At 43.0% G+C, this 27192-nt stretch overlaps 1 long non-coding RNA gene across 13 annotated transcripts in view; it reads left to right on the top strand.

Annotated features, from left to right (window-relative positions):
- LOC144826311 (uncharacterized) overlaps nt 1-27192 on the top strand; it is a 1506634-nt gene that overhangs the window by 801435 nt on the left and 678007 nt on the right. The window contains exon 8 of one of the 13 annotated variants that reach the window (XR_013609782.1): nt 13859-13923. The exons of the other annotated variants lie outside the window; for them this stretch is intronic. This is a non-coding gene — a long non-coding RNA (uncharacterized LOC144826311). Of the gene's footprint in view, nt 1-13858; nt 13924-27192 lie in introns of those variants that run through there. 13 annotated transcript variants of the gene reach the window in all.

The following is a 27192-nucleotide window of genomic DNA, read 5'->3' as shown; positions in this document are numbered from 1 at the left end:
GTAGTGCACTTCCTTTATGTCCCTTAAAAGATTTATGGATATCTTCATATCCAAAGATTTGTTTTTCTTCATTTGTTGTTTGTACATGCTGTGTTTTTTTTTCCTCTCTCCACAAAACTTTCCCAAAAACCACCATTCCCATCCAATTTTCAAACCCTAACCCTCTTCCCCCGGGCTGTGTGGTTTTCATTGAGGTGTGACTAAATGACAACAATAATTCCACACACTTGCTGGGGAGGATAAGGTCAAAGCAACAGAAAATCAATTTCAAGGCTGGTGAAGGAATCCGAGGATATATTCGTATTCTTATTCTGATTGACACACCCCCATGAGTATTTGCAAATCAAATCAGAATTTCATATGCATCATCAAGTGGATTGATCATCAACAACATCCTCCTCCTCAGGTGACGAATTGAATGCTTATGCTGCTGTGTCTTTCACCTTCAGTACTATTTCTTGTAGTAGCCATACTCCAAGCAACTAGTACTTATATTTTGAATACTTTAGCATTGCTTAGGCTACAATTTATGGCACTGTTCTTGTGTAATGTTCTATCTATCATACTGTTCTAATGCTACGCTCAGGCCACTCAATGTTTCATTTCCTTTTTTTTCATATGCTGCTACTGCCAGTGTGTACCACTACTACTACCACCACAATGATGACATTTCATGCGTCCAGGATTCCATAGCCAACCTTAATCGCCATTTGCCATGCAGTCAGCCCTGTGCCTAGCCCTATTCTCAAACACAAATCACAGGTAAGATAAGCATTTTGGGGGAGGAAGAATAATGGATTAGGAGGGAGGCAGACTGACGGTAGAACTAGTAAAGTAGTAGGACAATTGAATACACTAACTCTGTCAGTGGCACTTTTGTACAAATTTGGGTGATTAGGCAATTTGAATCAACCAGCCAGTTAAGTTTCAGGAAAACAAAAGTACAGTTAACCCACCCCTGCCTCCCCCACAAAACAGTAAAAAAATGCGGATGCTATGTTTAAGTTGAAATAAATAATTATTTGAACCCTAACAAAATTAAACTATCCCACAAGAAGGCCCAACCCACCCCCTCCCTAACCCCAACCAATGTCCATGAAATCGATGTCCCCAGCCAAAAACCCCAACGCCCAATTCCCACCCCCCAAAAGTCTTTAAAAAAGGAGCAAGGGACTCTCTACTTCCGCCGGTGGTGTCCTTTGGCCAGGTGGTCACAGTGCTCTCTACGGAGGTCCTTGAGCAGGGCTTTCAGCCTCGCCACCTCCTGTTCAAGGTTGGACACTCTCAGGGTCAAGCGGTGCACACGACCCTTGCACTTGCAGGTACTGTGGGGGGCAGCTGTTGCTTTTGCTGCTCGGAGGTGGCGGGTGGATGCCAGACCGCGGCTCCGTACCTGCTGAAGGATTGCGCTGACCGTATAACCCAGGGGCAGCGGAGGAGGATGTAGCTGTTGTAGATGTCGACTGCGATTCCTCCTCCTCCTGGGCCACCAGCCACCGATATTCAGCGACAAATGACTCTAGCTTCCATTGCCGTGCCCGTCTAGCCAACTCCTTCCTTGTTAGTTTGGAAGGAGTATCTATATGAAGAAAGAAAAACATACTGTAACCAATGCTCTTTAACCCCTTGCATGTCGATGACGGCCCCCAGCCTTCATGCACTACAGTGCTCGTGTGCTGATGACGGCTGGGGGCCGTCATGACCGCACCCTCGCTGAAATCTGCAGCACATGAGCAGAATCGGCCCAGCATGGAAGGGGTTAAGATTAACACAAAATAATTCAGCAGAAAGTTGTGTCACAGTAGCACTAGCAACTTGCAAGCACAGTACATACCATTTGTGGCACGTATCTATTTAACCTCCCACTTCGTCGCCCTCTGCTCTAACATTAGTGGGAGTTTCAGGAATTCTACTAGCATTATATGGACTCATTACATTAGACTCAGACAGTACACCAGTCTTCTTCTTCTCTCTTGTTTAACGAAATTGGTACGCAAACTTGTGGAAGCCGGCATAATGCCAGCGCAGTCAACTTACACCCAATAAAAGCAGACGCAAGCCATGATGACACAGACTTGCGTTACTGTTACCAGTTCAGTACATGCAGGTGGTGAAGCTCTTACTTTTCTATTACAGGTGGCACTGGACATACTCTGTTACCAGGGCTACTGCTTAATTAATTTAACTTTCACCCTGCCCTGCCCCTGACTACTACAAAAAGAAAATGAAGAAGATAAATAGTATGATCATCTATCCCTTCACAGGATATTTGCTTATATATGGGATGACATTTAGGTGCTTTGTTTTTGATTGAGTGAATATCGATAGGCCACACATGAATGACAGAGTTGTAAAAAAATGATTAACAGAGGTAGTGAGTGAGTGGTCACCGTAATCACCGGATATATGCTGTGCTTGCAAACTACAATTACTAGTCATGGTAGTATTCTGAAAAATTACAACTTCTACTTTCCTCAGCTTCGCTACTCTGGCACAGACGTGCAGTGTTACATGCTCTTCAAAGTAACACTCTTAATCCAGTGACCGTCTACTCTGTCTACATACACCTATGCTAACTATGAGGAAGATATCATCCAGGCAGGCATCCATCCATTCAAAGTAAATGTCAATCATTCTTCTCAATGTCTGACTCTCAACTGGACAAACCTTACTTTTTCTCACCGAAAAACAACCTTTTTATTTTATTTTGTAAAACGCCAGCCATGCATCCGTGCTTGACTTGCATTGGAATTTGAACCAAAGGATATATTGCATACACATACAGTTTCTGTTTCTCCCACCCAGGCAGTCCTCTTTGCTTTCTCCTTCCACCCATCCTTGCTTCAGCCTTCAACCGGCCATGCATCAGATTCCCAGACACCTCGGGCAGCATTCAAAAACAAGTATCATTCTTTGCCAGTCAATAATTTTCACTCGCTGGTCCTTCCTTACACCCTTCTTTCCCTTTTCGTTCATCCCATCCATCAAGTTCATCTCTGATCTGACTTGGCTTCTCGATAAAACTTTCACAGCTGAGTTGAGGTCAAATTTAGAGGAGGCCATTGGTTACTCATCAACTCCCGCCGCTATTGCTAATGAGAAGTCAAGGGTGACTGTCTTCTACCTGGTTAACAAAAATTTAGTTCTAAATTTGTAAGTCTTCTTAACAGTAAAGTGTACTTGTACTGTACAACATATATACCCCTGCAGAGAGCCCACTCTGCAATCTCAATAAGTAAGGAATTTAATAGCTTACCACTGCCCGCCACTACCGTGGCATCCCTCACAGCAGTTCCTGCTGGCTGTGGCAACGCATCCGACCCTGGAGTGCCCACCTCCGCGCTGGCCCCGGCACAGGTGGTTGGCTGTGCCGATGGTGTTGCGCCTAGAAAAAACATTTAATATTTTTAGATGGCATATACACCACTCCCTATATTGTCTAGGAATTAAAAAAAGTTACTAGTACTACATAAACAAATGTAATAATTTGTGACTCTCTAGTCTAAACTAAAAATTTCCCTTTCTTCAGGGAAGGGTGTTTTTTAATCATGCTTAGCCATTACATGTGATGCTACACTTTTTGACAAAACTGATGAATGCTTGCTTTTTAACACGCACCATTTTTCTCATATCAGACAGAAGCTTCCCTTCTACGAACAAGAGCAAGATTATCATCATATGTTAGTCGGAGTCGTCAATGATTCATCCCCACCAAGACTTTAAGTTCCAACCAGGTGAGGGCTCTCCCACAATTAATGTGTGAAATCAGCCACTTTTCAGTCGTTCACCGTTTGTTATATGACATTGATTTTAATAAATGTTTTTATATAATGCACAATTTAAATTTTTACAGAGTACACACAGGTTGTTTTACTTTTAATAAAGCTTTAAAACTTACATAGACTCTGTGGTTTTTGGTCATGAGTGAGTGAGCGAAAGGGTTTGCAGTTTGCAAGCATGAGTCAGTGACTCTGAGAGGTCAGGACTCTGACTCCATAGACTTATGTTCTGGGTTGTATAATCATTGGGGATCATCGCTGCATTCGGGAGCTAAATAATGACTCTGACACACTAGCGAGTCAGTAAAGAGATTGGGGGTTCAACTTCTGTTATGACTGAGGTATGTGGAAAGTCTAACTGCGCCTATTATCATTTATAACCAATGCCCTATTTCTTGTCCATAGTTCTGTATGTGCAGAATAGTCCCTGCAACAGTAGTAGTATGTCCTCCTATCCAATTAAAAAGTAAATTAGTATCTTATTCTTGGTGGTCATTGACATTTTATTGTTGGGAATTGTCAAAGCATAAACATTTGGAAGACTTCAATAGACATTATGGACAATCCAGAGGACTGCACTCAGTGCCTAGAGCTATTGCTGAATAGGAGTTTTGTTTAACAGTACACCTTTTGCCAACTGTGCAAGCTTAGGTAGCTACACGGACAGACTAATATTAATCTAGTAGTAGCACAGAGAGTCATAGTAGAGGCAGGATAAGAATTTAGAAACAGTCTACAAGAAGATCAAAGACTGTTAGGAAAAAATAGAATTATGAGGAACATTTGGAATAAATAGATGCTGTAAAAGATAGGGAAGTATAATTAATAATATTAACAGGAAAACGTACTGGGGCCAGCAGAGGAGACCTCGGCGAACCTATCCTGGCCTTCCTGTTGTTCCTGCTCCGCTGGCGCTGCTACCTCCTCCTCTGTCCTCTTGCCCCTGGGGGGAGCTGATGTACAACAAGAAAGAAAGACACAAACATAGATGATTGTTGTTAACCAAATCAAACATTTAAAAAAAACAATAACAAATTATTTCGGGGAAATAGACAACAATTGCACTAAATTTATTGACCTATCTGATGTGGTCTACTAGGATATTAGTATTGCTGGACTCGCGGAACGTCTACTTGGAATGTTATGTAACTCGCTAAACCAACTACAAAAAGGTTCTACTAGGACTGGCAGGCAGCACTCCGCAGCACGCGAAGTGACAGACACAGTCTGTCATGATTGCAGACCACTAAAAAGTTTCCTACTAAATAACCAGTCATAATATACTCAAACTATCGATCCACCACCACTATCTCTTCTTAGTGGCAGGAGTACAAAGGAAGGACTGGACTTGAGTCTCTAGTGTCTAGTATTACGGAGTTCTGTAAAGTACACTCATACATAATCACTCAGGCCAAATGAGCACAAAATAGAAAACAATTAAGCATAGTAGCACCGCCAGTGAGCAGGCGAGCACCTGCAATCACAGAAGCTTTTGAAACATAATTTACCTGCAATGGTATGTAATCTCTAGTGTCTAGCATTACGCACTTCTGTAAAGTACACTCATACATAATTAATCACTCAGGCCAAATGAGCACAAAATTGAAAACAAGTAAGCATAGTAGCGCCGCCAGTGAGCAGGTGAGCCCCTGCAATCACAGAAGCTTTTGAAACATAATTTACCTGCAATGTAATCGGCAGCATTCTTGCTCTTCGGAAAAAACAAATTGCAATATCATAACACAGAGCAGGAGAAAACAAAATAGTGATTAAATACTAACTACTACTACTCACCAAGCCCAGGGATCTCGACGCCAAGCGGGTCGAGCAGGTCTTGCTCCCGGTCCAGGATGTTGGACCACCAGTGCGTCGCCTGGTTGTAGGTGCGCCGGGCCCCAGACTCCCGATACATGGCCTGGCACACCTTCCCCCATAGCTGGCGACGCTCCCGGAGCCCGTACCTGGTACCGGGCCTGGCGCCTGCCGCGACGATCTTGGGGAGGTAGCGCTGGACAAAGAAAACCAGTGCGGCCACCTCCACCAAGCTGAAGATCTCCCGGGCAGTAACTGCCTCCCCCATTAAGTGCCCGCAAGGGAGCCGGGTATGGGGTGCGGGACCCTTCCCCTTCAGGTTCTTCCCGGCTCCCTTTGCCATGGTCCTGGACAGGAAATGAAATTAAAATAGGAAAGAATAGGGAAAAAGTAAATAAAAGAAGAGAGTTAAAAAAAGTAGTTTTAAAGTTACCAAAAGTAGAAAAAAACATAAAATATAGATGTAAAAAAATAAAGAGATAGATAAAAACAAAAGTTAAAAGAAACAAAGGATTGCAAAGATTAAGGGAGGATTGAAAAAGCATGCCCAGGACCATAGCAATGAATGAAAAACAAGATGGCCGCGCCCATTGCAATCGTGTGGGTAAGTTCACGCAATATTTCCCTCGCGAGCACGCAATTGCGGACCACACGAAGGAAATGCACAACGAGCGCATGCATCTGGCACCCGGAAACGGAAATACGCACTGCGAACACTGAAAACAAGATGTCCGCGCCCGGATGTATGACGTTATAACGCATACTTTAACAACGCATACCTTTACAACGCTATTTTTACAACGCAGGAACCATTACAACGTATTACCATTACAACGCATTTTTTACAACGCAATACTTTTACAACGCAATACCTTTACAACGTAAGTATTGGTAAGTATATAATATTTTTTTAAATGTAATTAATTAAATGTAATATAATTTATTTTAATTTAATATTATTTTTATTTTATTTTTACCCTGTATCCTTGTATTGGTAATTATATAATATTTTTTTAAAATGTAATTAATTAAAATTAATATAATTTATTTTAATTTAATATTATTTTTAATTTATTTTTACCCTGTATCCATGTACCCCAAAACCCAAACCTGGCCCTGAACCCTAAAAATACCCCTTTACCCAAAAACCCAAACTTAGCCCTGAACCCTAAAAATACCCCTTTACCCAAAAACCCAAACCTTGCCCTGAACCCTAAAAATACCCCTTTACCCAAAAACCCAAACCTAGCCCTGAACCCTAAAAATATCCCTTTACCCAAAAACCCAAACCTAGCCCTGAACCCTAAAAATACCCCTTTACCCAAAAACCCAAACCTTGCCTTGAACCCTAAAAATACCCCTTTTACCCAAAAACCCAAACCTTGCCCTGAACCCTAAAAATACCCCTTTACCCAAAAACCCAAACCTGGCCCTGAACCCTAAAAATACCCTTTTACCCAAAAACCCAAACCTAGCCCTGAACCCTAAAAATACCCCTTTACCCAAAAACCCAAACCTGGCCCTGAACCCTAAAAATACCCCTTTACCCAAAAACCCAAACTTAGCCCTGAGCCTTAAAAATACCCCTTTACCCAAAAACCCAAACTTAGCCCTGAACCTTAAAAATACCCCTTTACCCAAAAACCCAAACCTAGCCCTGAACCCTAAAAATACCCCTTTACCCAAAAACCCAAACCTTGCCCTGAACCCTAAAAATACCCCTTTACCCAAAAACCCAAACCTGGCCCTGAACCCTAAAAATACCCCTTTACCCAAAAACCCAAACCTTGCCCTGAACCCTAAAAATACCCCTTTACCCAAAAACCCAAACCTAGCCCTGAACCCTAAAAATATCCCTTTACCCAAAAACCCAAACCTAGCCCTGAACCCTAAAAATACCCCTTTACCCAAAAACCCAAACCTTGCCTTGAACCCTAAAAATACCCCTTTTACCCAAAAACCCAAACCTTGCCCTGAACCCTAAAAATACCCCTTTACCCAAAAACCCAAACCTGGCCCTGAACCCTAAAAATACCCTTTTACCCAAAAACCCAAACCTAGCCCTGAACCCTAAAAATACCCCTTTACCCAAAAACCCAAACCTGGCCCTGAACCCTAAAAATACCCCTTTACCCAAAAACCCAAACTTAGCCCTGAGCCTTAAAAATACCCCTTTACCCAAAAACCCAAACTTAGCCCTGAACCTTAAAAATACCCCTTTACCCAAAAACCCAAACCTAGCCCTGAACCCTAAAAATACCCCTTTACCCAAAAACCCAAACCTTGCCCTGAACCCTAAAAATACCCCTTTACCCAAAAACCCAAACCTGGCCCTGAACCCTAAAAATACCCCTTTACCCAAAAACCCAAACCTAGCCCTGAACCCTAAAAATACCCCTTTACCCAAAAGCCCAAACTTAGCCCTGAACCTTAAAAATACCCCTTTACCCAAAAACACAAACTTAGCCCTGAACCTTAAAAATACCCCTTTACCCAAAAACCCAAACCTAGCCCTGAACCCTAAAAATACCCCTTTACCCAAAAACGCAAACCTTGCCCTGAACCCTAAAAATACCCCTTTACCCAAAAACCCAAACCTGGCCCTGAACCCTAAAAATACCCCTTTACCCAAAAACCCAAACCTAGCCCTGAACCCTAAAAATACCCCTTTACCCAAAAACCCAAACCTGACCCTGAACCCTAAAAATACCCCTTTACCCAAAAACCCAAACCTCGCCCTGAACCCTAAAAATACCCCTTTACCCAAAAACCCAAACCTGACCCTGAACTCTAAAAATACCCCTTTACCCAAAAACCCAAACCTGGCCCTGAACCCTAAAAATACCCTTTACCTAAAAACCCAAACTTACAACATTTTTATTATAATAATATACTTACCAATACTTACGTTGTAAAGGTATTGCATTGTAAAAGTATTGCGTTGTAAAAAAATGCGTTCTATTGTTAGTTCGTTGTAATGGTTCCTGCGTTGTAAAAGTTGCGTTGTAAAAGTAGTCCGTTGTAAAAGTTTCGTTGTAACGGTGGTTTACCGTCCGCGCCCATGTACGACAGCATGGGTAACTTTAAAATCCGCAAATTCGCACAAATTCACGGATTGTACGGACCGCGAATTCACTTTCGCGCAAATTCACATACCACGAATTCACAAATTTTGCCAAACTTAAAAACAAGTTGAAAAACAAGAAAAGGGGGCAGGGTAGAAACACCCTTTTCCCCTAGGCCTACTTAGGCCCCCCCCAAAAAAATTTTTTAAAAGAAAGGCAGCGAAATTTGCGCTGGGTTCGCGAATCCCGCCAACATCTTTTTAAAAAATGAATCGTGGGCTCCCACTCTTCATTTAATTGAGCCCCCCTGGTGGGCCAGGTCTTGGGGACAATGCCCAAAAATATTAGCATGGGCCCGTGGGGGCCTCCGCAGCCCGGGGCTATGTTTATAATATGTGGGAGGGCTCGCGGCCCTCCCACAGCCCTGGGGACTGCTAACACCTGGGGATTCATTAATTTCATTAATTCATTAATTTGTGGAGGCCTCCAAGGCCCCTCAAGCTCCAAGAACCGCTACCCCCGGGGCTTTTCTGAAATATTCGCTGGGGCACACAGCCCCTCCCCGTAGTCCTGGGGACCGCCACCTGTGCTTTTTTAATAAACACTAAACTGTGTAGGGGGCTCCAGCCCCCCCACACATGCCCTGGGGACCGCCACCTCCCTGGAGCACTAATCATGTAAATTTGGGGGTCTGTTACGGACCCCCCGAGCCCCAGGGACCACCACCTCCCCGGGGCTGTGCACTAGATGGGAGGGGGGCCTCGTGGCCCCCCTCCTGGAGCCCTCAATGGCCCTGGCCCTTCAGTATCCCAGGGTGCCCACCCCCGGGACACTGCTGTTTGCAATGTCTGGGCGGGAGCCGTGCGGCTCCTGCCCTGTCATTGCAAGCTCTGGTTTGGATTTTGGAAGCGAGAGCAGTTTTACTGCTCTCGCTTCCAAAATCCAGAGCAGATTGCTTTTCCACACGGGGAGCTGCATGTCAGCAGCTCCCAGTGTGGAAAAGCAATGCCGGCTCCCGCAGGAGGCGGGGAGCTGTCGGGACCGTGGGCGCATTGGGGCTCCCCCCACGGTCCACAACAGATAGAGCCAGCCAGAGGATGGGATCCCCGGGGCTGAAAGTGGCCCCCCTCCACCCAAAAAAAAATAAAAAAGTAAATAAAGGCTGGCCCAGGGGGTGGGTCCCCGGGGCCAATAGAGAACTCAGGAGGGGGGCCACGCCAACCCTTCCTTAAAAAATACATATATGTGGCCATGCCCCGGGGATGGGTTCCCCGGGGCCGGAATTGGCCACAGGAGGGGGGCCCCCTCGGCCCCCTGCACGTGTCCATATTTTTTTTTAATAGGTCAGACCGTGGGGAATGGGGTCCTCAGGGCTAAAAAAAAGGAAAAAAGGGGCCACACAGCCCCCTTCTAAAAAACAGCATTGTGCCGGAGGCCGCACCCCCTCCCAGCAACACTGCAAATGCGCCCTGTGGTACGTTTTAAGTTGGGGAATTAATTCCCCTTCAATACTGGAGGTCCCTGGGGCCAACTAGCCCACCAGGTACCTTCAGTATGCACCTCAGGGCTGCCTTGCAGAGAGGTGGTCAGAGGCCATTCCCCTTTTTACACCTCTCTGCAAAGCAGCTCTGTGGTGGTTAGTGGAGGTACCTGGTGGGCTAGTTGGACCCCAGGGACCCTCAGGACTCAAGGGGATTTAATCCCTCAATATACAATGCACATGGGGTCGTGTTTACACAGTGGTGCAGGGAGGGGGCGTGGTCTGATTTGACAATTCTGCAAATGCGTCCTGTGGCGCATTTTAAGTTGAAGGATTAAGTCCCCTTCAATCCTAAGGGTCCTTGGGGGCAAACTAGACCACTAAATACCTCCAGTAAGCACCAGGGAACTGCGTTGCAGAGTGGTGGTCCAAGGCCACGCTCCCTTTTTATACCACTGCAAAATACAGACTACCATTTTCTAAATCATTGACACACCAATACCAGTTACTACATACGCACTCACTGATTCCTAGGTCTACACACACATCCACTCATTCATCCATACAATCACTCATACATGCAGTCACTCATCAATACAACACTATCATCTGCACTCATTCAGCTACACATAGACTCACAGACCGCCACTCATCCATGCAGTTACTCACACACCTAGTCGGTCATGCTAAGAATCAATCATACTCACCTATACAATTATACACGCACCACCTCACTTTTTCATACAGATACTAACGCATACTCACTCTCTTATATAATCAGTGATACAAGTACACACTCATCCATACAGCCAGTCTCACAATCACTGATTATCATGTAGAGTCATGTATATACTTCAACTCTCACATACACTGCCTATTACATATGTAGTTACTTGGACAGGTACCACTGAGACATCCATTCACTCACCAACACACTCATACCCACACTCACGCACCCATACAGCTGTTTCCACATGCACTCTTGAACCAGTACACCCAGTGAATCAACCACTCACACATCTATGCAGAGTCACACACCTCCCACCCACACACACACACACTCAAACTCCCCAAAAAACAACCAATCAATGTAATCTGAGATGTCATGAAGGATGTCATCATTGATGTCACTGACCATGTCATCAATGATGTAATATGTGACGTAATGAGCAGTGCATTGCGAGTGCGCAAGTTATAGTTAGCTGTACTAACAATAGCAGTGGAATTTCTATGGTTTTGCAAGAGTGAAATGTCTAACTAACTCTAACGTCCCTGAAATCTATAATTTTTTCAGTGTAAAAAAAAATATATATATATATCCCGCTACCAGATGTGACTTATATAAAGCAGTTAGAAAGCTCAAGCTTCGTAAGTTATATGCACTTAAAACCAAGTCCAAAGGGGCCACATAGTTGCCAAATGATACGGAAGGGCTGATGAGTGGGGCCTCACAAAGCACTGAGATCATAACGGAATTATGGGATACTGAAGGGGTAGGATACGGGGAACCAGCACCGATGGCCGAGGAAATCGGAAGAGTAGACGAGTTAGGGAATAGAACATCATCTAAAACCCTATTCAGACCTCCATCAGTCTTCACACCGGTACTACCCAGGGATGCCATCGACATTTTTCATGAGAATGTTGTTAAACAACTGAAGGATTTACAGAGAAACGTATCTGCCACCAAAAAAAGGCACAATGCTTTGTCTCAACGATATGCAGCCCTCACAGCCCGCATAACCAAAGAGAAAGGCATTGTAATTCGAGGGAGTGACAAGGGCGGCAACATAGTTTTGATGACACGAGCAGATTATGACAAAGAGGCGTACTCTCAATTAAATGACCGTGAATGCTATGAACAAACTAATTTCCAGACATTGAGTTTAATCAAGATGGACTATCATCGGAAATTAGCAAAATGGAAATCCAACAAACTAATCAGTGACTCTGAGTACAAATATCTCAGGAATGACAACCCAGTTATACCCATAATGTACTTTATCCCTAAAGTACACAAGGATCCAATACACCCCCCTGGCAGGCCCATCATCTCCGCCAGGGGTGCCCTTTTGGAACATACGTCTGTTTACATTGACTATTTTCTTCAGGGATATGTGCAAAAACTGGAGTCCTATGTGCAGGACACAGGGGATTTTCTGCAGAAGGTCCAACAGATTGAATGGGTTGAGGGGGACTGGTTAATTGCTTTGGACGTCACAGCCCTCTACACGAATATTACACATGCTGATGGGCTGTCAGCGGTCCAACACTATTTATCCAGACGTGCGCCTTTATTTGCAGATCACAACAGAATGCTTATGCAAATGTTGGAATTCTGTTTGACAAACAAAATTTTCATGTACAATAATTTGATGTACCGTCAGTTGCAGGGGGTGGCGATGGGGGCCAGCTTATCCCCAAGCTTCGCGTGTTTGCACATGGGAGCTTGGGAGGAGCTGGTCCTCAAAACGACATACCAGCAGACATTCCAGAACAATGTGATCGGATAGTATTGTTTTATTGATGACTTACTAGTAGTATGGAGGGGTACAGAGATGGAAGCAATGAGATTCATAAATGACATCAATCAGAATGATCTCAACCTCAAATTTACAGCTACCCTCAGTCAAAGTTCTGTTACATTTTTAGACACTGAGTTATTTATAACAAATGGACGGTTGGAGACAAGGATTTACCGCAAAGCCACCGCGGGTAACAGCATCTTACATGCTGCCAGTGCGCACCCTGCTCATCTCGTTTCCAGCATCCCCTATGGGGAGATGCTGCGAATAAGACGTGTATCCAGCAACCCTACTGATCTTGAGGCGGCCCAACAAGAGAGCAAGGCTAGGTTCCTAGAAAGGGGCTATACAGAATCGTTGATAGAGAGGGCCAACGTTAAATCCATGGTCAGAACCAGGGAGGAGCTCCTAACAAAAAACAGCAAAAGTAATCAACTTGTGCTACAGCCAGTTGAAAGCCCAAGGCATAATGATCAAGCCAAGAGCTTCAGAATTATCACTGGCTATAGCAAGCAACACAAACAGATTTACAGGATTATGAATAAAAACTGGCCTATTGTAGCCAGTGACCCTGTTATCGGTGCCAACTTGCCAAAGAGGGTGTCATTAACATATAGTAGGGCGCCCTCACTTAAAGACCAACTAGTGGACACCAGCCCTGAATGTATCGAGAGAACCGCATGGTTCCATAATAACAGGGGGGTTTTCAGGTGCAAGACCTGTAAGGCCTGTGGCCATGGTGTCAATGTCAAAACCTTTACGGATGGGTTTAGTGGCTAGGAACACCCCATACCTCAGGTTTTAACTTGCAAGACCGAGTTTGCCATTTATGTTTTGCAATGCCCTTGCCCACTGAAATATGTGGGCAGTACTAAGTTACCGGTACACAAATGTATCCTCCAACACCTAAGGGCCATCACTAATGGGGATAATATGTACCCGGTGGCAAGGCATTTTCGAGACTGTCATCAAAGTGTGAACACTAATTTCAAATACTTTGTCATTGATGCAGTCAAGGCAAGCAGACGGGGTGGGGATAGGGAGGCCAAACTCAGGAAACTGGAAACCCGGTATATCCTCCAACTTGACACCAAGGTCCCAGGGGGGCTGAATATAACTGAGGACATGTATACGTGCCTCCCATGACAGGTCTCCACACACTCAATATTAATTTTTAGTTTTATTGCTGTCTTACAGGATTATGTCTCAGTGTGTTGCAACGGGACAAGTATCCTTCTCCTACCTGGCCGCCAAGACCTGGAACGCACTCCCGACCAACCTGCGCCTGACCCAGGACCACCTCTCCTTCAGGAAGAAGCTCAAGACCTGGCTGTTCGAGCAGTAGCGGCACCCCCCCCTCCCAGCGCCTTGAGACCCTACGGGTGAGTAGTGCGCTCTATAAATGACCTGATTGATTGATTGATTATCAAATATCTTGATTCGATGTCTGACCCGACTGGGCAACCTTTCAATTGATGGATGTGGGTTGGAGATCCAACGCCATAGTTTGTAATTTTTCGCTAATAATTTTTAGATTTATATTTTGATTGGGTTGTTTATGTGTCCAAACTGCTGCTGTATATAAGAGTTATGTTTAATGAGAGATGTACACTAAACATTAAGTAAGACTACACGGGTCCTTATCCCCCATTAGTCTTAGTTGTATGATAATTTTCACAATTTTTAATCACAATTATTGATTTATTTCACTACATGAACAATTGAGACAAAGATATAGAAAGAGACACCTCACAGCGATGTGAGCTACAAGGAGAGGGTCTAGTGTTCAAATTGAGAAAATTGGTATACTAGACATGGTTTATTACAGTTTTTACATATTTTATCTATTTATGATGAAATGATCTATGCGGTTTTAACGTTTCACCTACTAGACAGGCCATTTGCGCATATTAGCAATCAGCTACATTGGCGGGCTTTGCACAGTTCGAATACTATTTGAACTTTGAATGTCAATATCATTATGACAAGCTATTTGCACAGTTGCGTATGTTGCACATATCTCAAAAAATGTATATTAATTTTGGGGATATAACATTTGCACTATTGTGTATTTTGCACATATCTTCATGCATTAGCACTTTGGTCTGACTGATGTGTTTTCTAGTAGGTATAATCAAGATGATATAACGTTCACTGCATTGTCTTTTGGCAATAGTAGGTATTTGTATTTAACCATGTTTTTGGCTTAAGTTCACCAATAATCCCTTGAATTGTACATTGATTTGATTTTCCCCGTTACACACAAGTTGTACGGTATTTTACCATGATTGTATTACTATGTGTTAAATGTCGCGATATATTGATGTTGAATTTTTATTTGTGAGAGGTCTCTGGTAACATATTACAACAAATGTTTTTGTCCATGTTTACTCTCAGCATAATCACGTGACGCTTGTACATCTGAGTACTGGCACTTTAAAAAGAGCATTTTTTCATTGAGAACGTTGTCATGTGAGCAAGGCTCCTCGGAGCCGAAACATCATGCGGCTGAATTTGCACTAAATAAAATTCTAGCACTTAACTGGTCCGTGTCCGTGCTATCCTTGCCTGGGCGAAGTTCTGCGTGCTGGGAGCGAGACGCGGCTTTCCGGATATATATATATATATCATGGCACACGATGCGATTGATACTTTTCATGAGTGTGTTAATAAACAACTGAATATGTACCGTCACACTAAAAGGAAACAGGGACTTATGCCTAACAATCTGTCCGCAAGTCTGAGGAATGCCCTGAAATCCCTTATGGATGACAAGAAAGTGGTGATTTGTCCAGCCGACAAGGGGGGCAATATTGTCATCCTAGACAGAGAGAAGTATGTCACCGAGGCACAAAGACAACTATCCGATCCTAAATACTATACCACCAGTACCCCTGACCTGTATAGAAACAGCATTACAGAATTGGGCAAAAAACTAGACATATGGAAGGATAGGGGTATTTTGGAATGGGAGGTATACAAGTTCCTCAAAAATGATAATCCCATTCTCCCAGTCTTATACCTCCTACCCAAGGTCCATAAGAATAAAGAAAATCCCCCCGGAAGACCGATTGTGTCCTCAAGGGGTAGTGTGTCCGAGCATGTATCCAAATACGTGGACCACTATCTACGTGAATGGGTACATGCTCTCCCGAGTTACATCAGGGACACCAAAGACTTTTTGACCAAATTACAGGATGTGACATGGGATGATGATTGTCTTCTCATCACCATGGATGTCCAGGCCCTTTACACCATTATTAACCATCAACAGGGCCTGGCAGCATGTCAACATTTCCTTGACTCGCGCCCACTACGTTTCCGCGAGCACAGTAGGATGCTGTGGGAAATGATGGAATTTTGCCTCTTGAATAATTTTTTCCTATTTGATGGCGTCCTATACAGACAAGTGACGGGGACCGCGATGGGTTCTTGCTTTGCTCCCAGTTTAGCGAATTTGGTCATGGGGTACTGGGAGCAGAACATTTTTGCGAACCCAGCCTTGACAGAATATTGTAGTCATTTGGCAGCTTGGTGGCGCTACATTGACGACTTGTTTATGATGTGGAGGGGATCTCCTGAAGAAGCTCAGAATTTTATTGATTGTCTTAACATCAATGACATGAATATAGTTCTGACAAGTAACATCAGTAATACTACTACTGTGGGTTTTGGGATATTACATACAAGTAAGAACAGTTTTTCACGCGTTTGCACTGTAGTTTCTCTTCAGTGTATTGCACTTTTGATCTCTACATTTATTGGCCATGGTGGTATTTTACCTGGTTACTGTGTTGCCTTCTCTCCAACCGGGCAGTTTGCTTGGGGGTAGGTATTCGTGTCTCCTGGCATTTGATTCGCCCTTCCCATCTCTCCCTCCTTTCCCTTGTGAGGCATACTCCGGAGTTGGACTTGTTCAGCCAATTTGCTGTGATTTATTTTCAGGTGTATTGCACTTGTATTTCTCTGGATGATATTATTTTGCTCACAGCCTTTTGCCAATATTATCATATATTACATAATTTTGGTGGCATATTAATTACCTTGGATTGACACGAATTTGACATCTTCTTGTTCATTTCACATTCATGTTTATTTCTTTGAGGATGTCTGATGTCCGTAGTGCAACGCGTGTTTGCAAGCATTCTTTTGCAATTGTTTTGATTTTTTGACTATGTGCTTTCTCAATTACTGTTCCAACATGTCTGCCGATTTTACCTTTCCTTGATCCCAGTCCACTTTCGATGTCCATACCTTCTTGTGATACTTCTATTTATTTTGTATGCACGAACAATGGCACTAACGTGAGCAAGGCCTTTGTCAGGCCGAAACATGTAGTTTGTGTTAATAAACACCCTTGGACTTGGCGTACGGTGTTTATGTTGGACTCTGAGAGCGTGATTTACGTTGTTTGAACTTTGTTATATATATATATATATATATATATATATATTCACTGGAAAAACCATAGGTTTCAAAGGTGTTATAGTTAGCTGGACATACATCACTGATGACATCATCCAGTGAATGTTGTTTGGTTCGTTATTTAAATATGTATTATATATATAGCAATCTGCATTGCAGAAGGAGTAGATATATACATATCTGAATGGAGGATTTAGTAGCAGTGTAATTGACTGTTTACTTGACTAATTTATAGTGTATCACTAAATATATTGGATAGTGACTAAACTGTGTGAATATATGTATCCCTTTGTCAGTTGGTGTGTAAACTGTTGTACCAGTTGGTCACTAGCTATGTGAAAGTCTGTATTAGTTATTGATTAGTTAACTGAGTATTTGTATGGGAGAGTGAATGTGTGTGTGGTTCGGTGGGGGGGTGTGACTGCCCAAAGATGTGTGAATAGTTGATTCAGTAGGTATATGAGGTTAAGACTACATGTTATAACAGTTGTTTGGGTGAGTAAATATCTTTATGGGTGTGGTGATGAGCAAATATATCTCTCAATAGTACATGTCCAACAAACTAGAAAAATAGAAGGCAGTGTATGTGACATTTGTTGTATATAAATAAGTATACATAAGACTCAGTGATTGTATGAGTGACTGTATGGGGTAAACAACGTTTACCACGAAGTTTTGACAACGCGGTACTTTTACCACGCGGCTGTTACAACGCAAGTCGTTACCATGACTTGTGCTGGAGGGCGCTGTGGGATAAGGAATTTAATAAATTTATATTCCAACACCTTCCCTAGTATCCACTGGGACTGGTGTTGGAATATAAAATTATAAAAACCCTAAATCCGGGCCCTCCAACGCAAGTCGTGGTAACGACTTGCGTTGTAGCGGCTGCGTGCTAAAGGTATGCGTTGTTACAACCCGCGTTGTAACAACGTACATCCGACTGTATGGATAACTGTATACTTATAATAGTGATTTCATACCATACAGAGTAAGTGGTGTTTGTATAAGTGTATAGGTGAGTAAATGTAAGTATGATCCATTGATTGCATAAGTGAGTATGTTGACTACATAAGTGAATAGGATGTGTGCTGGTGTGTAATGTCGATATAGGTATAGTTGATAGTGTTCTATTGATCATTGACAGCATGTATGAGGGAATCTATAGGTAAGTGATTAGATGTGTGTCTGTAGATCTAGGAATCAATGAGTGGGTTTTTAGAAACTTGTATTGGTATGTCAATGGATTCAAATATGGTACTCTGTATTTTACAGTGAGTGATGAAAGGTTATACTAGTGTATGATGGGGTGTATCTGATTATCACGTGGATGATGTAATCAGTGATGTCATTTGAGATGTCATCAGTGATGTCACTGACCATGTCATGAATGATGTAATATGTGACATCATCAGCAGTGGATTGCGGGCACGCGAGTTACAGTATAACTAACTATAACAGAGGAATTTCAATGGTTTTGTATGAGTGAAATGTCCAGCTAACTATAACACCTCTGAAACCTATGTTTTTTTTCTGTGAATTTCTAAGGTTTTTTAAATGATAATTCCTAACTACAACATACCTGAAACCTATTTTTTTCAGTGAATTTCAAAGGTTTTTTAAATGATAATTCCTAACTATAACATACCTGAAACCTATGGTTTTTCCAGTGAATTTCGAAGGTTTTTTAAATGCTAATTTCTAATTATAATGTTCATTAAGCATATCTGTTTTTGTCTTTCTTTTTTAATTATCATCCCAATCTCAACCTAGTAAAAACTGCAAATATCACCACTAAACCACTAAAAAAAAGACGATAACTCCACTTACCAGTAACAAATTAACATCAACATTTAACTGGCGTAAGGAGGTTGACTATCTACTGCGTGAATTACACCCAACTCACACCCATATTTAAAGAAGAATATGTGATAGTGGTACCAATCATGCACCTCTGACAGTCAGCAAAATCACAACACCCAGCACCATCACCACCACAACCACCCCCCATATCCCTGCCCCCTACTACCTCAGAGCCAGCGCAAAATAACTTCCCAAAATACCATTTCCTCTCAACCGCACAATAGCTGAATGTTCAGAGATGTGGCAACCAACTACGTGTAAGGGAGGGAATTCGCACATCAACAATAATTTACAGAATACCAAGTGTACCGGTGATATGCTATACACAACTCACTATAGAAACAAAAAACTTTTCCATGTGGAGATATAGTATTGATACATGTAGTGTACTGCACTGTGGACACAACCATATTATCTCAGACACTGGGGAATATCTCCACTGGGAGGAGTCCCCCAAAGACGCAATGTCAAAACAGCTAGAAGAGGCCATGACCTCGCTAGATTTAATTCAGAGGGTGTCTGGCTCGACACATAAGAAAGGCCACACATTGGACTTGATCTGGACATCAGTCCCGATGCTGAGCCCAATCACCATCTCGCCCTGCATATGGTCAGACCATCACCTGCTTCAGGGGAGAATGGCATTCCCAGGGCAAAGCTTATCTTCTCCTGCTGAGTGGCAGGTTGTGAGAAGCTGGAATAAAATTAACACAGATACACTGGTCTCCACTCTAGGGAAACTACCCTCCCACCTTAACAGGCTGCCAGAGGATGACGCCGAGACAGCCAGCCTCAAACTGTCACAAAAACTTAAAAGTGCCATTGAAGTAGTGGCACCAGCCCGAAGGGTAAAAATTGGAGATAAGGGTAAAGGTGCGCCTTGGTTTAATGACGCACTAAGGCTTCTGAAACGCACCCTACGCTGGAGTGAGAGAGCCTGGCGTAAGGGGTATGATCCCAGTACTCAAGCCATATATACAAAGGAGTTCGCTACATACAAACAAGCAATCAGGGTCAGGAAAGCTGAGTTCTATGAAGATAGAATTTTGACAGCACCCAATCCCCAGAAAGAAATCTTCAAGGTCCTGTCAGAATTGAGGAAAAAGAAAGAACAGCCCCCCTCCTTCTCGCAAGAAGACTGCCAAAAATTTCAGTCGTTCTTTACCGTGAAGATAGCAGACCTCCTGACAGAAATCGAGACCACCCCCAGATTAGACTGCCTGGGAGACATTACAAGTGCCATCCCAGCAGTCACTCAGCCCCTAGTTTCACTGCCCCTACTCACCAAGGAAACGGTGAGAATAGTGATGGGTCGAGTCAAATCGGGGTCACCGGCTGACCCGTGCCCTCCGAGTATTTACAAACAAGCCTGGCCGGGGCTGGAGGATGACATACTATCGCTCCTGACTAGTTCATTTACAACTGGGCAAGGAAGCCCAGCTGATCCCTCTCTTAAAGAAGGCAGGGGCAGATACTAAGATTATGAAAAACTATAGGCCCATTTCACAGCTACCTTTTTTGGCTAAAATCATGGAGCAACATGTGCTGCCCACACTCTCACATCACCTCGAAAACAACCTCCTGTTGGAACCTAACCAGGCCGGTTTCAGGGCCCATCACAGCACGGAATTGGTCATGCTTTCCGTGCTGGATGACCTGAGACTCAGAGCAGATAAAAAAATCCCTTGTGCCCTGGTGCTGTTGGACCTCTCTGCGGCATTTGATACGGTCAATCACGACCTACTACTGTCGCGTATGTGGGACCTCGGCATCCAGGGCACTGCCCATGCCTGGCTGACATTTTTCCCTGGTGACCGGGTTCAGAGAGTGCAATTAGCTGACCTGGTACCGGAGGCAGTGGGTCTCACATGTGGAGTTCCTCAGGGCTCAGCCTTGTCACCCCTACTGTTTAACGCCTACCTGCAGCCCCTAATTTCAGCACTAAATCAGATGGACTGCAGCCTATATAACTACGCCGATGATACACAGATCATCATCCAAATTGACAATTCTTCATCGGCATATCAGAGAATGCAAAACATTCTAAAATTTACTGTTAATTGGATGGCGGCCAACTCATTAAAAATAAATCCCGACAAGACTGAGGTGCTTGCAATTACGACGGCATCCAGCCCTGGAATGATCTCTTGTGGCCCATTGAACTAGGGCCCTCCCCAGTACCAGCAGAAGCAGTGAAAAGCCTAGGCCTGTATATAGATGCCAATCTCACTATGTCAGCCCAGGTCTCAGCCGTAGTGGGCACATGTGTGGGTCTAATAAGACAACTGCGTAAGCTCTCCCCCATTCTGACGGTGGACACGCTCAGAAGAGCAGTATCAGCTCTGATCCTGGCACGGCTGGACTACGGAAACGTCTTGGTTGCCGGTATTTCTCAACATCTGCTGGCCAGACTACAAATAGTCATGAACGACACTGCCAGACTCATTTTTAACAAACCAAGAAGGACCCCTGCCACTCCTCTCCTTCACAAGCTCCATTGGCTGCCGGTAAGACAGCGGGCTAAGATCAAAGGCCTATGCATTACGCATAAAACCCTGTACGGGCAAGCCCCAAAATACATCAGAGAACATCTAGTTCCGTACGTTCCCAGCAGGAACTTACGTTCTGCAGATGCCGCACTGTTGGTCTGCCCTCAGTTCGAACTATCCTCTCTAGGAGGGCGCGCATTCTCCTACACAATCCCCACTGCCTGGAATAATCTTCCAGAGAGCTTGCTCAAAGAAACGCGTCTACTACCCTTTAGGAAAAAGCTGAAAACTGTGCTGTTTCAGGAGGCATGGGGCAACGCCTAACTGGCCATGCCTAACTGGCCCTTCAACTGGAATTGTGTGCACCATCTGATAAGCGCTTAGAGACCCCTGGGTGATAAGGTGCGCTATAAATCCAAAATACAATACAATACAATACAATATCTCGGTCATGTAGCAGTGTTGTCCCCTCCCCCTTGAAGCAGAAGCGGAGTGGGCTGATCCAACGTACGCAACTCCAGCATAGGAGTATAAATAATTAGGCTACGCCTTGGGCGTGGTTCACTTGTGCAAAGACGAAAGACTCTGGCACAGCGAAGGTTCTCACCCTGCCACGTGGCTGCCGCTATGAGCACGTGTATCCTCAATACAGGCCAATTCCAAACTCAGCACCACAGCACTGCAGACTTATGCCTGTATCGACTACTGCCTTTTATCTACACTAAGAACAGCAGGGTTCACAACCTGAATTTAGCTTTGGATGTACACTACGGACATCATTGAATCAAGCCTTGCTTTATTTAAGGCAGAGACAATTGTACTCTATGTCTTCAGATTTTGTTAAAGGATGTGACAAAAAACATTCCTCTATGTCTGTGCTCACTACTGCCTTCGATGTACCCTGCGGACAGCAGGGTTCACAACTTGAATACAGCTTTGGATCTGCACTACGGATAGCATTGAATCAAGTCTTGATTTATTTAAGGCAGAGACAATTGTACTATATGTCTTCAGATTTTGATAAAGGATCTTCCAAAAAGCATTCCTCAATTTCTGTGCTGACTACTGCCTTCAATCTATACTGCAGACAGGAGGGTTCACAACTTGATTTCAGCTTTGGATCTACGCTACGGACAGCATGAAATTTAGCTTTGCTTTCTTTAAGGCAGAGACAATTGTACTCTAAGTCCTCAGATTTTCGAAAGGATGCGACAAAAAACATTCCTCAATGTCTGTACTGACTACTGCCTTCGATCTACATTGTGAGGGCTCACGATTCTGGTGGAATGGCGATTGCACATGATGCATTCCAGTAAGCAAGAGACATTATACCAGTGCGACCCGCCTGATCCACAAATCATCGCAGGGTACGCACACGCTGAGTTCTTCATGTACCACTAACTCACTGCACCACAAATCATCTTCACGTGGCCTTATTGAAGCAGAATTCACAAGACAAAAAACATTGCTACCAGTGCGGCCTGCCTGGACCATGCATCATCGCAGGCTCCACAGAACCTTGCTTCAAGTGCCACTAACTCAGTGTTATCATCGCTGGCTGCACACACGCTAAATTACCAATACTGTGCACCTCTCCTCAATGCCACGTGATCGTGGGCCCTTGCTCCTGCCTACACTGTGGTCATCAGAGCTCACAATTAAATAGACTCTTCATTCATTATTTTCAGAATGCAGTAGCAAACAAAGTATAACGTCCCTCAAACCTACACAATATCCCTTTAGTAGCCTTCCTTCAAAAACCTCTTTTTTTTCAGTTCTAGGTTTAGTTGAATAACAAAATTCACCCTGCAAGTGCAAAGGAACAGTGAATGGCAGTGTACACTGTGGATAGCACAGGTCACAATTTGAATTTAAATGTCACTGAAACCTACATATTTCGACAACCTATTCCATATATATTTCTTCTTTTATTTGAATCATGATTACAAATGATGCCGTCCAGTAGGCAACAGACAATCCTTTCAGTGCAGCCCGTTCGGAACACGCATCATCGCAGGGTGAGCACAGGCTGAGCACCAGACGTACCACTAACTCAGTACACCATAAATAATCCCCACGTGGCCTTATTAAGGCAAATTTCAGTAGTCAAAAGACATTATTAGCAGTGCGGTCTGCCTGGACCTCGCATCATTGCAGGCTCCGCACACTCTGCCCCTACCTCAGTGCACCACAACTTATGAACCTTTTATGATAGAATCTTCTGTGTATTTTTTCACATGTAGTGCTCCTACCTTTGTACAGCAGAAGACATAAACCATTTATAATGGAATATTTGTGTATGATATGATGTAACTATTGTACTTGTTACCAACAGCAATGTAATAAAATGGAGTAGAGCGCATATGCCCGTACCCACTTCAACTATCTATCTGTCTCTGTGCATTCATTATGTTTGTAAAATGCTGCCCCTAGGCCCTACCATATTATATTGTGCTGTAAAGAGCGTATGCAACCATCTTACCTCTGGCAGTAACAAAAACTTTGGTTATATAACTTTCTCTTGCTCATTCTACCAATACGAACGTAGAAACTGGATCATTATAACACTGCAAGTAAAGTGTCTAGAAAATGTATAACTGTATGCTATTGCTCGAGTTTTTTTTGTAGGATATTTATATAGCAAAAAGTCGACCCAAAACTATGTCAGCGATTTACATGAGCACCGTATTTACAGTACATTTTCAGGCATGCGTCCATTACGTGATTTGTCTACAATAACAGGATGTGGACGCGACTCCGAAGCTCGAACACAGATTTCCAGCACCATGTTCTACAGTATACCCGAATGACCACATACATATATATATTAGCTGCCCTTCATGTGCCAAGAACTGCAGCCTAAAGCTTTCATAGCCCTTTATTACTACAGCTACAACACTCCACTGAATATAAAACAAACATTCATATTCTCAGAAAAGAGTCATGTCCACCATCTTTTATGTGTAGAACTATGGATAAATGCAGGATCAGTGATTCCCCGTATCTTCCATGTTAGCCGTGTTGTGAGACTTCACAGACATAATGACACATTTGCATTTAAGACCAGGGTGACAGCAGCACTACAACACAGACACCCTAATCAGTTGATTTCTCATATAGCTCCTGACGAAGCCAAGCCCATAGCTCAGGAGTCATTGTTCACAGCCTCGCGCAGCACTGGCATACGTCAGGCTAGCCGAATCTGCTTACGCTTCCAGGAAAACACAACAACGCTACATGGTCCAGATTTACATTGTAGTGATTTCTTAGTTCCAGGTCTAGTTGTCAGAATGGCACACACACACTCCCTCATGGCTGGTACATACTTACACCACACCCATCCAGCACAGGCGTCACAACACACGTGACCCTACCAATAAAAAACACTGGGCGCACGTGTTCTATGCCATTTTACAGTTGCTCCCATCGCAAGCGCTGTGATGACCCGACCTGGTGGTTAGGACGCCTCATGTAGGCCTGAACTACTGAACAGGGGGGCCCACTACCACGTGTGTAACCTCTTTGGTCACTGAGTTAGTGGTACCGCAAGGACTGAGCGGGTGAAGAACCTGCGATGATGATAGGTTCACGAGTATGACCTTTGCCACAGCTATATCAAGACTCAGCAACAAATGTGAGACTTCTTGGTGGCAGAGCGGGACTGCATGATGTAGAAGGTGCTCTGTCCACAAAAAGGTAAGCAGTGAGGCCTGGGTAAGCACTGGGGGGAGTAGATGCGATACAGAATACTGGATACAAAAAAGCTACACAGCTATTTAGGCGTGCGCAGTCCTACATACTCTATCTTATTGCATTTCTATTTTTTTTCCTATATCAGGAAAGTATTTATAGTCGGTCAAATGTCTGTCGCTCCTACATGCATAGCGAAGTAGATGAGTCATTATCTTTTTATACTATGTACAGAGAAATGTATGATCTTATTTTGACAGCCTTTCCTTTCTCAATTCATTTAGCACTCACGCCTCCGTTGCTGTGCGCAGTACAGCTCGTGCCTTTGTTGAAGTATACAGCACTGCTCACGCAGAGCGAAACATTTTCTTTATAAAAAAACGGGGATATGAACCTAACCTACGAATCACACACGCGTGTGTGTCTGTTTCCTTCCGTGCTAAAACATTGGCCTTTGCTTGCGACTTATTCTAAAAGACTGCACGCAATTGGCCAGAGATGGGCACATTGCTCTGTCCATGACCTATTGGTATCTATTACGCACTTGCTGCGCGTAATAGGCATCACTGACAAAATATCGACGTTGAAAATATCGACCTACAGGAATATCGATGCAGAAATATCGTAGGCAAGAATATCGACATCCTATCTACAACATGGTAAGTACAAAAATATCGAAAAAAAATACAGATGTTAAAAATATTGATGTTAAAAATATCGGTTTTTTTCAGTAAAAATATAAATGTAAAATAAAGTAAATAACACGAATAAAAAAATAAACATAGTTAAAAATAGCTAATCATTTTTAAAATGAATAAATAATACATATATAATAATAATACATTAATTAAACATATACAGAACATATATAATATATACGCACTTAACAATAAGTTGTAATAATTATTTTAATAATTTATAAATTAATAAAAAATATTATAAATTACAAATACATTTACAAACATGAAACATAAACATAAATAAAAAGTAAAGAATGATGTTTAATACATTAAAAAAATATATACCTTTAATATTTTTTAAATTAATTATATACTACATTATCTAAATGTATACAGAAAAAAATAAATAACTAAATAAATAAAAATACTATTTAAAATCCATAAGTAAAAAAAATACATTAATAAAAATGTTGGATAGCATAGAACTTAAAATTAACAATTCCACTCCAAAGAGCACAATAATAGAGAAACCGTTGTATAAGCGTAGAGTTAAAAATGACTATTCCCACTCCAGTGAGTGCAACAGTAGGGAAAATATTGGATAACGTAGGGGTAAAAATTACTATTCCAACTCCAGAGAGTACAACAGTAGGGAAAGCGTTGGATAGAGTAGGGGTAAAAATTACTATTCCCACTCCAGAGAGTGCAACAGTAGGGAAAACGTTGGATAGCGTAGGGGTAAAAATTACTATTCCAACTCCAGAGAGTGCAACAGTAGGGAAAACGTTGGATAGCATAGGGGTAAAAATTACTATTCCAACTCCAAACAGTGCAACAGTAGGGAAAACATTGGATAGCGTAGGGGTAAAAATTACTAACCCAACTCCAGAGAGTGCAACAGTAGGGAAAGTGTTGGATAGTGGGTGGGTAAAAATTACTATTCCCACTCCAGCGAGTGCAACAGTAGGGAAAATGTTGGATAGCGTAGGGGTAAAAATTACTATTTCAACTCCAAACAGTGCAACAGTAGGGAAATCATTGGATAGCGTAGAGGTAAAAATTACTATTCCAACTCCAGAGAGTACAACAGTAGGGAAAGTGTTGGATAGTGGGTGGGTAAAAATTACTTTTCCCACTCCACAGAGTGCAACAGTAGGAAAAGCGTTGGATAGCGTAGGGGTAAAAATTACTATTCCAACTCCAGAGAGTGCAACAGTAGGGAAAGCGTTAATAGCGTAAGGGTAAAAATTACTATTCCCACTCCAGAGAGTGCAACAGTAGGGAAAGTGTTGGATAGCGGGTGGGTAAAAATTACTATTCCCACTCCAGAGAGTACAACAGTAGAGAAAACGTTGGATAGCGTAGGGGTAAAAATTACTATTCC

The sequence above is a fragment of the Lissotriton helveticus genome, chromosome 3_2, assembly GCF_964261635.1.
Source record: "Lissotriton helveticus chromosome 3_2, aLisHel1.1, whole genome shotgun sequence".
Lineage (NCBI taxonomy): Eukaryota > Metazoa > Chordata > Amphibia > Caudata > Salamandridae > Lissotriton > Lissotriton helveticus.
Note: the sequence above shows the minus strand (reverse complement) of the source record. Positions and strands in the feature narration are given on the sequence as shown.